Genomic DNA, 12047 nt, shown 5'->3' on the forward strand with positions numbered 1-12047 from the left:
ACCAAACATGACTGTAAATCTTATTTGCATTCATATAGAACATTATACTATTGACCATTCTGAGTGAATCAAGTGGAGGGAGGATGGGTAAGGGGAAGGAAGGAGATGAAAAGGAACTGATGCATATGTGAGAGAGGCGTTTCCTGCACCACCACTCTGTGGGGTGTCTCGAAGATGCCCGTGTAAGTTTGTATTGTCTGTTTCTCATGAGATCAAAGTATCTGAGTTTCTTTTATCCTTACAGTAGCTTCCCAAACTTCTCAGAACTTAAAGTGGTTAAAGACCTGAGCTACTTTGACAAGGGTCAAATTGTTATGGCCAGATGAAACGGTAAGGTTTGTGGGATGTTCCTGGTCAGCAGGCATAAGAACCAACCAACAGTGGTCCAAGGTGCGACAAAACCCAATCTGGCAACAGGGTGTTGAGCAGCCAAAGCTACAATGGGCATGTGAGCATCAGAACTGCACACTGGAGGTGGGGAAGAAGGTCGCCTGGTCCAGTGATTCCCATTTTCATTTATATGAAGTGGATAGCTGTACATATTTGCACTGTTTACCTGGGGAACTAATGGCACCAGGATGCATTTTGGAAAGACGACAACTGGTGGAAGGAGTGTGAGGCTCTTTGCAACATTCTGCTGGGAAACCTTGGGTTTGGCCATTCATGTGGATGTCAATTTGACATGTGCCATCTAACCATTGTATATCCCTTCATGGAAATTATATTCTATGAGGGGAGTGTCCTCTTTCAGAAGGATATTGTGCCCTGCCACACTGCATAGGATCAGGAATCAATTGAGGAACATGATGAATAGATGTTGCCCTGGCCTCCAAATTCCCCAGATCTCAATCCGATTGAGCATCTATGGCAGGGGTGTCAAACTCAGTTCCTGGAGGGCCCCAGCCCTGCATAGTTTAGCTCCAACCCTGCTCCAACACACATACCATGTAGTTTTCAAATAAGCCTTAATGGCTTGATTAGCTGGATCAGGTGTGTTTAATTAGGACTGCATTTAAACTGTGCAGGGCTGTGGCCCTCCAGGAACTGAGTTTGACACCCCTGATCTATGGGATGTGCTGGACCAACAGTTCTGATCCATGGTGGCTTCACCTTACAACTTCGAAAGACTTTGCTGATAATGTCTTGATGATAACATAGGACAGGACTTTCCTGTAGCTCAGACAGTAGAGCATGATGCCAAGGTCATGGGTTCGATTCCCGGGGAAAGCAAGAACTGATAAAATGTAAATGTGTAGCTTGAAAGCAAAGTTATCTGCCAAATGCATGAAAAAAGGATTTGCGTTCACTTTATCAGAGCCGTGCCCTAGCATGGTGTTTCTATCTCATTTCCCAGTAATTTACTGCCTTATTTTCACTGTCTGTATATAATAACAAGACATGAGTTTCTTTCTCGGACTTATTGTGTCTTCCTCAGGTACTTCAGCACAGGAGAGTGCTGCGAGAAGTGTGACCGTTCCTGTGAGCAGTGCTCGGGCCCAGGGCCGGACGCCTGCAGGGTGTGCACACCTCCTCTGCTGGACCTGCAGGGCACCAGGCAGTGTGTGGATCAATGTCCGCAGCGCTTTTATGAGAGCAAGCACAGCTGCAGACAGTGCCACACCAGCTGCAAATCCTGCACAGGTATTTCTGTTATATCATTGTTTTCACATTTTATGAGCTTCCGTGACACCAACATATCTTCATTCTTATCATTATATGGCCTCCCTTGTTTGACCATGAAATGTTATATTGACCAGTCAGCAAACAGAATCAGATCTATCTGTCTGCAATAACGTTTCATTGTGCTAAAATGCATGCTATAGAATTAGCTATGAAATAAAATCTCTTGACTTGGCCACCATGGAGGTATATAATACATCTCTAAGGAAGTTGCTTGGCTGACACAGGATTCCTGGAAGAACAAAAATTTGAAGTCTAGTAGTTAGTAGGTACTGTGCTACTAGTGTTAATTACATTCCAGTCTAAAAGGAATATTCTGTGTTCACTACAAATAAAGGTCAATCAGAAAAAGCTAAATGTTGATTACCACGAAAATTATTTTTTTTGACATCCCTCCTTTTATTTAAAAAAGCAAAAATATGGATTACATTAAGGAACTTATTATGGAAGTAAATAAGGCCAATCTATAAACGTTAAACCTTTAAATCTTACAAACTTTTGGGCAGATTTTGGTTTGCGCTATGTGTTGTGACATGAAGATTTGTCCTTATTGGAATTACTAAACTAGCCAAACCAATTTATAAAAAAGAGTGAGCACATGAATTAATTATCTTTCATAATATGACTTAAGAAATGTAATACTTTAGTCTACAGACCAATTCTCACTATGAACTAGTTGCTTATTAGCATGCTTATTAACATATTGGCTGTTTATTAGTACTTATAAAGCACATATTCTGCATGACCATATTCTACATCCCTAATCCTACCCAATACCTAAACTTAACAACTACCTTACTATAAATAAGCAGCAAATTAGGAGTTTACTGAGGCAAAAGTCATAGTTAATGCTTTGTTAATAGCAGGAATTGGACTTTAAAATAAAGTGTGACCAAATTTTCAGTTTTTCAAGTAACAAGTGATGTCAAGGATTGAAACTTGTTTAGTCATTGGACAAGAATGATCAATTTTGATACTATGTGGTGACTTAAATATTTAATAGTGAATTAGAGATTGAATGTAGTGAAATTCTGACTTCAAAGTAACTCCATATTACCATCTCTTTAAATGAAACAGTTGGTGCCTCACCCTTTCTCTTCTGAGTGATTCTGTGTTGTTTGCAGATAACACTCCTCAGGGCTGTGACACGTGTGACTGGGGCAGCGTCCTGCAGGATGGGGTGTGTTACCCTCGCTGTGAAGAGAGCCGATATTACTCGCAGAGTGTAAGTGCTGATGACAGAGTGTGTGTGGAAGTTTATGCCTTCATTTATAGTAGCATCTGATCATACTGCTATTTTTGTCAAAAGATGAAAACCATTAAAAATATTAATACTTTCATCAAAAGATATAAAAAACAAGATTTTGTATTTTTCAATGGCATTAGGGAATTTGTGAACCCTGTGACGAGTCCTGTAAACATTGTTCCGGTGCCGGGCCCCAGAGCTGTCTTACCTGTCACCCAGGTTTCGCCCTTCATGCCCCTGACAGTCAGTGCTTGCCCTGCTGCCAGTACGGGGAGAAGAACGAGAAGTGTTGTCTTTGTGATTCAGGCTCAGGTACTTTTTACTTTAAGCCTGGGTTTTTGACATAGGGAGACATATTAATTCACCCCAAAAAAATAAATTTGCAGAAAATGTACACAATCTCAGGCCATCCGAGATGTAGGGGAGTATGTTTCTTCATCAGAACAGATTTGGAGAAATTTAATGTTACGTCACTTGCTCACCAATGGATCCTTTGCAGTGAATGGGTGCAGTCAGAATGAGAGTCCAAACAGCTGATAAAAACATCACAATAATCCACAACTAGTCCACACGACTCCAGTCCATCAGTTAACACCTTGTGAAGCAAAAAAGCTGCATAATTGTAATAAACAATTCCATGAAGACGTTTTAAACGTCAAACTGTTGGAGGGAAATATGCAATGATCAAAGATCACTGTTTACAAGCGAAAACCAAAGCAGTTCTAAACAAATGTGTGGGTGGATTTTTGACACATAGCTTTTTACTTTAATTGATGGACTAGAGTTATGAGGATTTCTTGTGGATTATTGTGATGTTTTTATCAGCTGTTTGGACTCTCATTCTGACGGCACCCATTCACTGCAGAGGATCCATTTCAAGTGATGTGATGCTAAATTTCTTAAAATATATTCCTTTGAAGAAACAAACTCATCACAGGGGAGTGCGGGGCACAAAATAACATGGGGTTAGCTGTAACACACATGGTTTAAATATTTCCACACATGCTAGCATAACAAAATTTACGGCATTTACTAGTTGCCATATCAGCACTATATAGAGAAAAAAGTGTGCCGAAATTCAAAAATCTTTTTTCAAAAAGATATCGCTGAACATTTATTTTTACCATTGTAAAAGAAAATTTTAATCTCAGTTTTTAGTATTAATTTCAAATGAGACAAATCTGCTATTATTTTAATCCCCAATCTGTTTTTTATCAGTTTAGATTATCAGTTTTTTAATGCTTCAATAACTAGCAGAAGACACCAACCGGTTTTAAATTCCAGTTGCGCAGATGGGGAACGTTGTAACACTACGTTACAATGTGCCCTGCTATTATTAAACTATGCTATTTTATGAGATTAGCGATGCAATTTACTTTAATGAATTTTAATGAGAAACCACAAGAAAGTCAATGTTTAATGTTCAGAAGTTATTATTTCAAGAAATGTAAAGCATTTTGGCTCGTTTATGTGGGCCAAAATATAATAAGTCAATTGTACTTTGACTTCAAAATATCGTTGCGCCCTGCTCTCCCCTACATGTTGGATGGCCTGACGGTGAGTAAAATTTCTGCAAATTTCAATTTCTGGGTGAACTATTCCTTTAATAATGTTTTAGTAAATGTTGAAATGAACATTAAGATTAGTAAATGCTTTAATAGTAGTTTCCATTTTTAATTCGTTAACTAATGTAGTTAACTAAGGTTAAATAATGGAACTGATTACTAATTTTACTCAAACTTACAGCCCAAAATGGGCAGTTTTGGGAAATCAGAATAATTTTAGTGAATTGTTACATTTGCACAGTAAAAAAGAAAATGGTCCAATAAATTAATTGTCCCTTCGCAAACAAGCACTGCATTTACATGTTTTTTGGTCACACTTTATTTTAAGGTCCAATTCTCGCCATTAATAAACCATTAACTACGGCTTTTGCCTCATCTTCCTAATTTGCTGCTTATTAATAGTTAGTAGGGTAGTTGTTAAGTTTAGTTATTGGATAGGATTAGGGATGTAGAATATGGCCATGCAGAATATGTACTTTATAAATACTAATAAACAGCCAATATGTTAATAATAGGCATTCTAATAAGCAACTAGTTAATAGTGAGAATTGGTCCCCATACTAAAGTGTTATTTTTTTATTTTTTATTTTTTTTATTTTACAGAACTCTATATTAATTGTTATTAATTAATGAATATATATATATATATATTTTTTTTTTTTATTAATAAATTATTTTTAATTTTGTTTTTTTACAGCATTGTGTCTTGAGGCGCCTGTACCAAGCATAAGTCAGGATGATGCTATTCTGAGGTCCCAAGCGGTACAGCATGCATCTGCAGCTTTACCTGCCGCTCTGCTGCTAGCTGTAGTGCTAGCACTAGTTGTGTTTGCTCTGGTACAGGCGAGGGCCAAAAAAAGGTTATGCTGGAGACGGAGTTATGAACGACTGAGTGGGGTGGCTAGAGAACAGCCCAGTCCTCGGCCCATGCCACATGGAGTACCAGAACCAGAGGACAGCGGAGACGAGGTGGACGTGGTCTACACCAGTCGAGATGGATCTGTGTATCGACGCTACGGTTTCATCCATGAGCCAGACACGGAAGAGGAGCAGGACGAGGACGACGCTAATGAGAACACGCACCTCAGCAGAGCCTAAAATATGGTCACTAATGAGTCGCATTCTACTAATTCTTTATATGTACACTTCTGTGGTCAGAACTCACTGGATTGGAAGGTGGTAAAGATTAATGATATATCGATACATGATAGCATCTTTATATGTGCTTTCCTGATACATTTATTCTTATATATTGTATATATTTCAGAATTCAGAATATTGCTGTCAATGTAGATTAGTTTTATGTTATTGTAATATAACCCTTTCCATAATGTAATGTAATATTTGTTAATGTTGTTAATGACAGTTACTATAAAGTGGTACCAAACTTTTTTTTTTTGGATTTGATTAAAAGGTGACAGATAGTTTATTCGTATTTTCTTAATAAAAAATATTCAATCAATTTCAGAAAAGCCATTTTCCATCTCTTTATTAGCTGTTCTGCTGAACATTAAGTCTTGATAATGCAGTCACAATTGAGCACAATACCACAGACCGTAGAAACCATCCTACATTTCATCTTATGATCATTTCTCAAATGTGCGTATGTGTGAATCAGTGAACGAATGTACGTACAAAAAAAAAGTGTGTACACCTCTTTTTAAGATGTGATATTTATGTCACAAATTATCTTAAAATTGTGCACAGCTAAATGGTTTCAGATCTCTGCCTTGTAAATGCAGCCTAAATAATGTCATTAACATATAGTGCCAGTCAATGTCCAAATCTTTATTTGAGAATGATGAGCAGCAAGAAGCTTAGGATTTCTAAATACCTGCAGTACTCGGACACTGAAAAATGTCTGTATGTCTGCTTAGACCCTGACGTGGCACTAAGACCATTTTTATAAATATGAATGTTGGCGTGGATTTTAGTGTATGCACACTCTAAGATAAAATCTATGTGTATGCACATTTTATAAATAAGGCCCCAGATGCACCATGTACCACACCATAAAAACTTTTTTGCCTTTTTTATGTTTAACAAAAATTCTAGATCAATTAATTTAAGAACTAAACAAAAAGCAGAATTCTCGTCAGTAAAATAATGGTTTTCACTGAGCAACAAGACAGTCATAAGAACATCTCGGTTATGTATGTAACCCTCGTTCCCTGAAGGAGGGAACGGAGACGTCACGTCGGAACGTACCGACGAATTAGGAGTCCTATCACCTTTGAGTGTAAACTAATTTGCATCTCGCGCTCTGCCCCACAGCGCGGGTATAAATGCGGAAGCGGGTGCAGCACAGAAAAGAGTTTGCTCTTTTCCCAGCTGTTCCCGAAGCCCCAGCTGGCTGAGGTGACTGAGCACCATGTCCCTGTATTCGCACAACTGTTGAGAATGTGAACGCCATGTTCTCTCATGGGAACAAGGGCCACCTCCGCCACCTTCCTGAAGACGCAAGGTGACAGGGACAGCCCGAAAAGGAGGACTTTGTACTGCTATGCCCGCCCCTCGAACGCAAAGTGTAGGAACAGTCTGTGTCGAGGGAGAATCAAGACATGAAGTATGGAGCACTAGCCAGGCCCCCAGAGGCCGTACAAGCGGGACCAGAGGAACCACAGATGTACCCACAGTGGGGCAGCGCAGTGGAGCACAGGGACCCAACTCGGAAGGCATAGCGTCCTGAAGTGGGGTCTGAGTGTGTGGTGCAACACTTACCTGGCTCCACGGTTGGGCTGGGAGCGTGGGAGAAAGAATAACGTTCTTGAACCGGGCCCTGCTACCCACTGGTGATAGAAGAGGGGGATGAGGATGGCCAGGCATAGTGTGACGCAAAGTCATCCACATCCTCTTGGAACCCAGAGATAGGGAAATCTGCTCTTCTCTTGAAATTTTGGGTACCGCTGGCTGAAGGCGGTACATACTTACAAAACATACTTACAGTCGCTGATTCAGAAGCGCCAGATTGTCATAGCAAAGTCAGAATTTACCTTTTTTTTTTTTTTTTGAAATAGCCTTTGTGCACAGCCAGCCTTGTACTCTTCTAGGTTCAAAAAACTTTGAAATCGCATCATATGACCCCTTTAAGCTAATCGCCCAATAATTTTCACTAGGTACAATGTTATTTTCAGATATCTATATTACAATTCTTCCCATTCAGAAGGGTAAATGCAGAATCAGATTGAGATATCCATAACTAAATGGCAGATATCTTTAAATTAGATTTTTGAAAAGTCAAAAGAAGTTTTGACTAGTCAAAAATCAGACTCAAGATATATTCAATTGTACTTTGACAGGTAATACATTAGCATGTTACGGTATCATGAATCTAAAAAATGTATTTGAATATGTGTTCATGGGCAATTAAAGGTATCTTACATTTGAATCATCTAACATTGTTTTCAACATTCTTCAGAATTAAAGTTACCTTGAATCTCACTTTGTATTACAGGTTTTGTTTTGCAAAATGTAAATGTATTGTTAACACATCACATTGATAATCAGTGATTAGAATTTAGATGAGATCAGTGAATCACAATGATTTTATCACCATCACCAACATCACTTGATCTTATATTATCTTGGCTTCCTTTGCACAACTAAGGTTTTCAATACAGTTACAAGAGCCAAATGAAAACTATAAAAATAAATAAATAAACAGAACCAAGTGCCCAACTATAGGGAACACTGATCACAATAACTTAGAATTAAAGTTTTCAATTAAATTTATTTTCAATAAAACATCAACTTAATTACAGCTACACCTCTGTTAATTCTGAAAATAACTTTTGTACATATATGAGAAAATTTAATCAAACAAACGGTTCTAGGTGAAGGGAAGGCTGTTTGCACATGAAATCAAAATGGACAATATTAATTTGTTAGGACACATTACTAGTCTTGTGGTGAATAATTAATCTGTGCAAGTTAATATTCAGGAAAAAAGAGTTTGTCCTTAGTAATCTTCAAATGTTTTTCTTCATCAAATCAATTTTGCTTACCTGAGTCAAGGTCAAGTTTTATTTATAAAGTGCATTTAAAAACAACAGGTGTCATATCAAAGTGTTATACAATAAGGGGAAAAAATGCAATAATTAATAATTAAAATGCTTAATAATTAAAAATTGACACAGCTTGAGTTTGACACCTGTCTTATATGGTTACTCCTCCTTAAAATTAAAATTCTATAATCATTAACTTACCCAACATGCCGTTCTAGATGTACAATCCCAATTCCAAAAAAGTTGGGACATTTTGTAAAATGCTAAAAAAAAAAAATGCAACATTGCTACCTCAAGGGGCCACTTGTGCTTTTAGGGGGCACAATTTTAAAATTAATCTTAACCTACTTTAAAGGGGTCATATGACGTTGCTAAAAATAACATTATTTTGTGTATTTGGTGTAATGAAATGTGTTTATGCGGTTTAAGGTTAAAAAAACACATTATTTTCCACATACTGTACATTATTGTTTCTCCTCTATGCCCCGTACAAAGCTCATCGGTCTGAAAAGTGAGGTTTGCTCTGATTGGCCAGCTATCCAGTGCGTTGTGATTGGCCGAATACCTCAAGCGTGTGACAGAAATGTTATGCCCCTCACCATACTGTGATGCCCTGTCCAGCCGGAGCGACGAGACAAAACCAGTAAAACCCATTATATAAACGAGGCATTTCTTGCATCCAGTTGGGACATAATTACTGATTATAATGACTTCTACTGTCTTTTTAAACGTTGTGTTGCGTATCACGCTGCATAAAAGGGGGAAAGTCGTGGCCTAATGGTTAGAGAGTTGGACTCGTAACCCAGCAACAATACTACACCGAGAATCAAAGTTAAGAGAACATTTGGGCAGCGTTACGCAAATCTTCCCACATCGTGACGTAGACATGTGGGGGCGTGTTAAAATGAGCCGTTTTAGGTAGGCGTGGTTGACTCTTAACTTTTATAAAGAATATCTCTTTGGATTTGAGACTTTAGTGTTTGCAACTTTACAGATCTTCTTTATGCACCAAGAGCTTGTAACACTCCAAAGAGAAAGGAAAAATTTAAATCGCATCATATGACCCCTATAAGTATATCCATTCAGTCATTTTTCACCGTCATGTATCACTGCAATCTCTAGGAAGTAATCTATAACAATTTCAACCAGGGCCGCTGCTGGTCAAATGGGTGCCCTAAGCAGGATTGTATTGCTGTGCCCCCCTCCCTCAAATATTATGGAAAAAAAAAAAACAACAACACCTACTATAGGGGTCAAAATAGAACTTGAATAAAATATAAAAGTAAATAAATTGTATTATTTACAAATTACAAGTCTAGACAGTTACCTATGGCTATGATTTTATTAATACAGTTGTCTGATTGATTTTATAGTCTCAATCATTCAGAAATCACGCAAAAGAAAATTAAGCAGTTTTACTACGATAAAACCATGGTTTATTTTTGTAAGGGTTGTGATGTCCACATGTTTTTTGTTGAAGAAATTATAGAGGCTGTGTCATCTATATATAGAAAAAGGGTGGCCAAAAATTCAAGATTAAGTGTATATTTGAATTAAATGTTTGGTCAATAGCCTATTAAACAAGGATTTGATTGTCCTGTAAGTGTAGCAGCAGCAATTACATGGCCTTCGGCTCCCTTTGCAGGCATTTGTAATAACATGTAATGTACATAAATAGTTTTTGTATTACATTATGTATTTTAACAGTGTTATTCAATTAAACCATATAATTATTAACCAATCATGATTTCCTCATTGTTTTTATATAATGCATTTTAAGTCATTTGAAAGGCTATTGTTGGCTTAGGTCTGTTTTTATAACCACAAAAAAAATTATCATCTTAATACTTCTTTGTAAATTATTATTTGAAGTAACAAAACATCGAAGTTAATTTGCGGTTACCATGGCTACAAGAACCATGATTTTTATTAGATTTTTATTAGATTCGTTGGCGGTGGTGAAATTATTACCGACATTAAAACACGTTATTAACGTCAACAACCAAAAAAATTTCACAGGATTATGAACGTGCCTAAAAGTGATGCAAGGGCTTCGTTTTTTTTTCTTTCGGCGCTGGATTGCTGATGTCTTTTCACGGGTAGTTGTCCATCAATTATGATCATTTGCCTTCAGCCGCAAACATGAGGTGCGAGTGGGTGCGAGCGGTACTGATTTCAACTAAAATGAATGTTTCATCATGTTTAATTTATTTGACAAATAATTTTGTATTGTAGTGTCAGGGGCATCATTTCTGAGGAGGCACGAGTGAAGGGGGGGGCTCTCATGCTTGTCATGTGACACACAGCAGCCACACCACCACTGTATAACTGATATAGGCTTATGTCCCTACTGAAAAACAAACAAACAATAAAACCATCACAGAAAATGTTAATGGTTTCCACAGCAAATAACATTACAAACCATAACTTTTAACCATTAAAACCATATTCCATTAGGATTTATTGGTTTTAACAAGCCACCAATAGAAGGCAACCAATTACCAGTAGAGACCAACAGGGATATAATGCATTTTAAGTCATTTGAAAGGCTATTGTTGGCTTAGGTCTGTTTTTATAACCACAAAAAAAATTATCATCTTAATACTTCTTTGTAAATTATTATTTGAAGTAACAAAACATCGAAGTTAATTTGCGGTTACCATGGCTACAAGAACCATGATTTTTATTAGATTTTTATTAGATTCGTTGGCGGTGGTGAAATTATTACCGACATTAAAACACGTTATTAACGTCAACTAACCAGTAAAACCATTACAAATTTCGTAATGCTGTCTATTGTTTTTTTTTTCAGCAGGGGTTTTATTTTTATTTTTTATTCAAAATATTCCCAAAATATATCATGAAATATCTACCAAAAAAATTTCACAGGATTATGAACGTGCCTAAAAGTGATGCAAGGGCTTCGTTTTTTTTTCTTTCGGCGCTGGATTGCTGATGTCTTTTCACGGGTAGTTGTCCATCAATTATGATCATTTGCATTCAGCCGCAAACATGAGGTGTGAGCGATCGCGGATGCGGGAATATGGTCCGTCACCGATATGTGTAAGTAAATGCATTTTGCACCTTTATAGATTATGTTAGGTGATCTATAATGGGAGATGGGCAAAGTTTCCCAATAGTGTAATCTATTAACTTTGCAAAAAAATCCGTCCTTTTACTTAAGTACCAGATATGGGTGACGTAACATTTTTAATACGACTGACTTTGTATTTAATGTGAATTTAATAAAAACATTGCAAGTTACTAATTAGCCTGTAACACTTTCATTGTACAAAAAGAGAGCAAAGAACGTTTACATTATCAAAGAACATTTTAACTTCACTTCAGCCGCAAACATGAGGTGCGAGTGGGTGCGAGCGGTACTGATTTCAACTAAAATGAATGTTTCATCATGTTTAATTTATTTGACAAATAATTTTGTATTGTAGTGTCAGGGGCATCATGCACTCATTATTTTTGAGGGGGCACGAGTAAAGGGGCGGGGGGCTCTCATGCTTGTCATGTGACACACAGCAGCCACAATACCACTGA

At 37.4% G+C, this 12047-nt stretch overlaps 1 pseudogene; it reads left to right on the forward strand.

Annotated features, from left to right (window-relative positions):
* Positions 1–5901, forward strand: part of LOC107659508 (proprotein convertase subtilisin/kexin type 5-like) — a 27349-nt pseudogene extending 21448 nt beyond the window's left edge.
* Positions 5902–12047: the final 6146 nt, after the last annotated feature.

This window comes from Sinocyclocheilus anshuiensis, unplaced genomic scaffold (genome assembly GCF_001515605.1).
Source record: "Sinocyclocheilus anshuiensis isolate Anshui unplaced genomic scaffold, SAMN03320099.WGS_v1.1 scaffold387, whole genome shotgun sequence".
NCBI classification, from domain to species: domain Eukaryota; kingdom Metazoa; phylum Chordata; class Actinopteri; order Cypriniformes; family Cyprinidae; genus Sinocyclocheilus; species Sinocyclocheilus anshuiensis.